Source organism: Nymphalis io, chromosome 1, assembly GCF_905147045.1.
Source record: "Nymphalis io chromosome 1, ilAglIoxx1.1, whole genome shotgun sequence".
Classification (NCBI taxonomy): Eukaryota; Metazoa; Arthropoda; class Insecta; order Lepidoptera; family Nymphalidae; genus Nymphalis; species Nymphalis io.
Genome location: NC_065888.1, coordinates 876,572 through 884,085, shown reverse-complemented (window position 1 = coordinate 884,085; position 7,514 = coordinate 876,572).

The window sequence follows — 7,514 nt, the reverse complement described above, 5'->3', positions numbered from 1 at the left end:
TCTAATATCATTGAGTTATAATGTACATCATACATTACAATACCGTAAGTCGACGTCAAAATATTCTTTATTCAAGTATGCTCTCACATGCACTTTTGAATCGTCATTTTACAATTTTAATAAAAAGCTACATCCAGTTCGAAATGTAGATTCTACTACAGTATTATCTAAAATTAGCATTACATATTATAATAAACTTATCATTTCGCGACTTCCTGAAAATATTGAGCTTGTTTCGATAAAATTAATCAGAGTTACAAAATATTAAATAATAAAAATGCTCTATACATCTTCGGTGTTTTCCGTAACAGCCTGTGAATGTCCCACTGCTGGGCTAAAGACCTCCTCTCCTCTTTTTGAGGAGAAGGTTTAGATTCCACCACGCTGCTCCAATCCGGGTTGGTGGAATACACATGTGGCAGAATTTCAGTGAAATTAGACACATGCAGGTTTCCTCACGATGTTTTCCTTCACCGTAAAGCACGAGATGAATTATAATCGCAAATTAAGCACATGAAAATTCAGTGGTGCTTGCCCGGGTTTGAACCCACGATCATCGGTTAGGATTCCCGCGTTCTTACCACTGGGCCATCTCGGCTTCGCTGGGTCATCTTCGGTGTTTAGTTATATACTTTTCGTAAGCAAAAAAAATTTTAACACATATATTAATCATTTTTAGGATATTTTTAGCCATAATAATTATACCGTGTGATTTTTACCGTTATTATTATGTCTAACGTCTAACGTAATCTAAACCTTACGACCTCTCCGGTCTCCGGGTGTTTAAGTTAATAATTAATTAGCGCAGGGCTTTTATAACTATAATACGATGCATTACAGTGCAGATTAAAATGTTTTGACATATATTTATTAAATGTCGAATAAGCTTAAAACAATTTATTATAAATAAAATATTTTTATACCTATATATTTTTGCCTTACGTTACTTTTTAATCGTTCGAAATAGCAACACTTTTGATCAATTTAACACCTATAAATGTACAAGTAATAAATCATCTGTATCTTGCCGAAATCATATATATCTTTTTTTATATTGGTAAATATTTAAAAGATAGTGAGGTGGTCACGTGTGTTATTGTATGTAATATTCTGATCGATTCTTCTAGAACTTGATTGTCTTATCATTCCACGTGTAGACCCGGCACGTGCGGTTACGTGAATAATGAAGATACGCCTCGGTACGTCATTTAGGTATAATTAGGTATATTGAAATTATATGAAAAGCTGTTTGCGTTTTGTGATTAAATTAATCGTCAATCGCTATTCTTCAGCGCTTTTATACTTTTATTTATTTCAAATTATATTATAATTAAAATGAGTCAAAGACGGCTTGAAAATAGACACAAATATTTGAGTGATAAACATATGTTTTTTAATTTTGTTTTTATAGACAAAGGTCTTATAATTTATACTATGTTTTGTGATATAAATTATTTAATTGTTTTCAATTTAATATGATATTTGTTTCATGACTGTCCATCACATTGACGTGGCGTCGGCGGCGGCGTCCGAGCCAAACGCACGGAGATTTTCCAATGTCAAAACGTATGCAAAATCATTATCATAGATAATGAATTGTATAGATAACAAATTATATAACTGATAAAATATGTGGAATATTAGTACAGTATTCGTTTATTTTTGTGGTGGATAGTACAAAATTTAGTTTTAAATTCTAATTAATTAATAAGCATTTTTATATTGTTTTTTTTTGTCGTTCATCTTCAAGAATTTACATTCCGAACATCTTCTTGCATAAAGACATTAGGAAGCTTCTTCAATAAAATATGATGTATTTATTGATTTTTATACCTACTTACAATCGGGCCCGGATTTCCCTATAGGCCGAGTAGACCCGGGCTAGGGCGGCGAAATATGTTTCTATAGTGTCACAATCAAAAAACCTAATTTAATTCTTATATTATGATACATCGTTCAATTATTCGCGCTCTAGAGAGAGTGGGGTGTGGTATACTTCCATAAGCCTAGGGTATTCAAACTGGAATAGTATTCGTACAATATATGTATTTTTTAATAGTGTAAATCGTCACGTCAGCAATAATGATTAAAAAAATTAATTAATACTGTTTGCTGGAATGCGTATGCGTAACTGTCGGCTTAATTTTAATGGATGACCAACTAATAACTTCATCAGTCGTCATATATTTTTTTCAGTTTGAAGACTGCCCAGGAGAGTTCATTATTTCCTAATTGGGTCATTGCGAATGAAGTCGAAGGTGCAGCAAAAAATACATTTGAAATTTAAAATTAAAATATCTACTATCTAATCTACGTTTCACATATTAAATGAACAATGGCTAATATCAATGCAATTGTGGTGGGGTCACCTTGGAACTATACCGAACCCAATTCCAAAATAATCATCAAAATCGGTTCATAAACAATAAACTTATACTCGAACTTACAAGAAAAATAAACCTTTTTGAAGTCGTTTGACTTCTCTGGCCTAGTACTAAAAGGGCAAAAGTACATTTTGAGTTAATTGTAAAACACACATTGCTACTTGCCAAATCATAAAATAACTTCTAAAACGACATATGCTCAATATTACTAATACCGACAATATTACGCAAAAGGTCATTTGTACCTAATACCTACGTTATATTATATAAAACAACCAAGAAACATCTGTTTGTTGTTTCTATTCTGATTATCAAAAGTAAAACTTTGGTCCTTTTATCACCAGGCCACAGAATTGTAATTTTAACATTTTAATATAATATGTATATTATTGTATACCTTGCTTCTCTTATATAAAAATGGATAGAGCGTCTGTTAATCTCGCGCTGCAATGAACTCGCGAATTCCTGCAATACAAGCTTTACTCGCCTCTCGTATCGTTTCAAAGTGTTACTTTACTTACCACTATTGAATTACACTTAGCATCGTTCAATAATTTTAGCGTAAAGTCTTTATGTAGATTATATAAGTTTACTATACAAGTATGGTCTACAAATAGTATACTTAACTAAAATGTTTTACTCATGAGAGAACGTATAAATGAAATATATATGTATAATGATAATAAATGATAGAACGTGTAAATTTTAACTGATGATTGTGGGTTCAAACCCGGGCAATCACCACTGAATTTTCATGTGCTTAATTTGTGTCTACAATTCATCTCATGCTTAACGGTGAAGGTAAACATCGTGAGGAAACATGTGTATTCCACCAACCCGCATTTCAGCAGCGTGGTGGAATAAGCTCCATATTTTCTCAATAAAGGAGATGAGGCCTTAGCTCAGCAGTGAGACATTCACATGCTGTTACGTACTATATTATAATACAGAATTCTCAAACAAACATACATAATAATATAATAACATACATAAGAATAACGAATATTTGCTGCTTTATTTATCGAGTCCAGATTATTTGAGTTACTTTGGAATTATATAAGAAATTGTTATAATTACTGGACACTTGACTACAATGCCACAGATCAGATTCTAACTTTGCTATGAACAAATACTTTGGAGCATGACCTCAATCGGTTGAGCCGTTCAGACATTACAGATGCACCAAAGACGTAAGTATATAAATAATGAAATGTGTTGATAGTCAAAATAAAAACTATTTAAACATAGAATTGTTCTGTTACAGCAAATGTCCTATATGTAAATAAAGATATAAGACGTGTCAGTGTTTCACGGGGAGTATAGCAATAAGTAATTAAACGGTGAAAATAATGTCCGAGATGCCATTGACGTAACCGTGACGCAAGAGGTTTACAACAATAAATATAATCATATAAGGAAAACATAAATGACGACGTGCAGACTCTTTACCGGATAAGGATAGACCGGGGTGTTCAAGTGCATAAAACCAGCTGACTGAATGACGAACACGCTAGCAATCGGAATAGTGTTCCGCTTCATCACTTAAAGATATATATTTTTTTAATATGCAAAAGATATTGTTCTCACTTCAACGTTGTTGTAACATGGTCATTGTTTTGTGAATTGACGGTTGGCATGGTTGGTGGATGCTTGCCTTTCACGCCGACGGTTGTGGGTTCGATTCCCACCCAGGACAGATATTTGTGTGCATGAACATGTCTGTTTGTCCTGAGTCTGGGTGTAATTATCTATATAAGTACGTATTTACAAAAAGAAAAATAGTATATGTAGTATATCAGTTGTCTGGTTTCCATAACACAAGCTCTGTACAAGCTTAATTTGGGATCAGATGGCCGTGTGTGAAAAATGTCCCAGGATATTATTATTATTATTTGCCTGCAGAACTAAGCAATAGTGAGATATTTACGATTTATGTATTAGTAAGACAATTTACATGGCTAACAAAACATTTGTAAAATAATTTATTGTGGGATTTTTAAATGAAGAAGCTCCAAGTAATTCATGTGAGGTAATAATGACAAAGCGACGATCTTTGAAACGAAGACAAAATCTAAATCCGTTTACTTTAAAGATGTTCCGATTAATTAAGAAGCTTTTTAAATATTAGGACACTTATAAGTTTGAAATTTTTTTTTGAGGATATTGTTGGACAGTTAATCTTCGTCCACTATAAATCTTTTGCTGCTTTATTTTAGGTAGATAGACTAGTAAATGGCTACCTGATAGTAAGTGCGCTCCTCACCTAGGGCATTGGTGGTGTAAGAAATACTAACCGTTCTTTAAGTCGCCAATGCGCCGCTAACATTGAGAATTAAGAAGTTATAGCCTTTGTACCAGAAATTACACTGGCTCACGCATGCCTTACACAAAAATCTTAAAATGTTTACTATAAGTGATGAGTGGGTATAATTTACAAAATAATCAAGAATTTCCGCAATACTTAATTTTTATTTATATCCTAACAGCTGCGATGAAGGAAAACATGAAAAACCCTTGTATTTGTAAAATCGTAATAGGGCATCGTGGTGAATACTTCGCCATAACGAGCGAGGTCTTCTTTCAACAATGGGAGCATTATAATATTATGAATGTCCAGTTGCATACCTATTACCCTAGATAACATTCTAAATAGGTAATCTTAATTGTTTTATACAAAATTGCAATACTAAATAACTTTAAGGACATGTTATGTATGAATTAGATAAAAAGAGCAACAGAAACTGAAAATATTTTTTAAAGACTTGATATATTTCACGCAGACGAAGTCGTGGGCTATTCTATAAAAAATGTTTTTTTCAATTGAAACGTTTTGGCTTTCATTTATGTATATAAATAACTGGTGCCCGTGACTTCGTCCGCGTGAAAGTTGGAGACGATATATTTTAAAAAAGTATTTTCGTGTCTTTTAGGTACTTTTTTTTGTTGCCCACACTCGTTTTTTTAATAAATTTATTCAATGTTTTTCAGACACAACGGTTTTTAATGCTTTATTATATGTTTGGAAAATGAAAACACGTAGGTAAACCAACAGTATGCGTTATGGTTTCAAAATATCCGCTTAATTATCATTTATCATACGATCGATATGAATTTGAATTTGATCGATAGGATTTTGATTCAACTAGAAACAATAAAACTCGTAAGTTTTAATTATTGTTTATACACAAAGATCTTAAAACTTATTGTTATGATGACATTATCGATCAAAATACTGCAACCGTCATTTACTGCTAACACCAATCTTCATGGTCTTAAAAGATAGTATACTAAATACTAAGTTCTTGCTTTAAATTCCAGTTAATTTCAAAGTGAATGTAAAAACTACTACCGTTTCGAAATAGAAAATATCCAGATAAGAACCGAAAGAAGTGAAATAAGAAAGTGTGTTTTTTTTTATCTAATCGTGAAATTGTTTACAATTTTCCACATGATATAGAAATAGCTAGGAAGCTCCGTGAACAATTTGCACAATAAACTTTTGTACACAAGTCACAAACGTTCTCTAACAATTTTTGTTTCATTTACAAAATTGTATGTATACTGATTTTATTCATTCTTCCATTATGTTAATATGTTGCGTCTATGCTCTATAAGTATGATAAGCTACGAATTAAACAAATCATAAAGAATGGTATGAGGCGATTAAAGTATCCACGTTTAAATACGCCACGCCGCACGTTGGCGTTATGACATAACGAATGCATTTCACTGTGCCAAATGCCAATAGATGCCAATCTCATTCTGTTAATGCCAATTCAGTTTTATTTACATCTCAATGCCAAGGCGCTTAATGGAATGGTTCGTTTAGATCGTTCGTTTTAGTTTACATATATCATGAACAAGACTCATCATCGTAGCGATGTTTTGATAGTTAGTTTGTGTATGAATTTACTAACTCAACATATATTAATTTAACATAAATTATGGTTTTTTTATTTAACCATAATTATATTAGGTCTCAAAGAGCAAAACTTCTTAATAATCTTTTTGAGGATTTCAGGCGTAGCACCAAAGGTTTTACGAGCTCTCAGAGGCACGGTAGTGCAACACTGTCATCTTTCAGACTCCATCCTGCTACTGAGAATTTATTCACAGAAAATATAATCTCACTTGGTTGGTACCCCGGGCTTGAGCTCGGGACATCGCGACCTGCTTCCTTATATGCTTGTGCAAGGCTTACGATTTATAAATGAAATAGTGATAAGCTGTATTTTATGTATGTTATATATCTTATATGTACTTGTAGGATTATGTAATTACAGGCACAAGGGACATAACATCTAATTTCCCAAGGTTGGTGGCGCATTGGTGATGTAAGTTAACATTTTTTACAATGCCAATGTCTATGGGCGTTGGTGACTTACCTTCAGGTGACCCATATGCTCATCCGCCTTCCTATTCTATAAAAAAAAGGATTTGCTATGTATACCGGCTGGAAGTATATTAACTTTGTATTATATTTATTTTTTATCTTATCCGTAGACTAAATATTTCTAAAAATAATTAAATTAAACATGTATATTGTGCCGAGATGGCCCAGTGGTAAGAACGCGTGAATCTTAACCAATAATCGTGGTGGGCAATTACCATTGAATTTTCATGAGCTTAATTTGTTATTATAATTCATCTCGTGCTTGACGGTGAAGGAAAACATCGTGAGGAAAACTACATGTGTCGAATTTCACTGAAATTCTGCCACATGTGTATTCTACCAACCCGGATTGGAGCAGCGTGGTGGAATAAGCTCCAAACCTGCTCCTCAAAAAGGGAGAGGGGGCCTTAGCCCAGCAGTGGGACATTCACAGGCTGTTACTGTATTGGGCTGTTAATTTTTTTATAAATGTCTGTCTTTAAACTAAGAAAAAATATTTATCTCGAAAAAAAATAAAGAAGTGTGACCTTGCAACACCGTAGTTGTTATGTCATACTCATTCTAGCCTAGCTAGGATTTACCATGTTCTGCTGTTAGTATATTGCAAATGTTTCTTATACCTGCGGTGTAAGGTTCAGTTTTCTGTGTATTTATGATTGATTATATTTGTAATCCCAAGGCTAACGCCTTCCTACGGTTAGCCAAATAACAATGCTAAGGATCTCTGAGTCATCAGG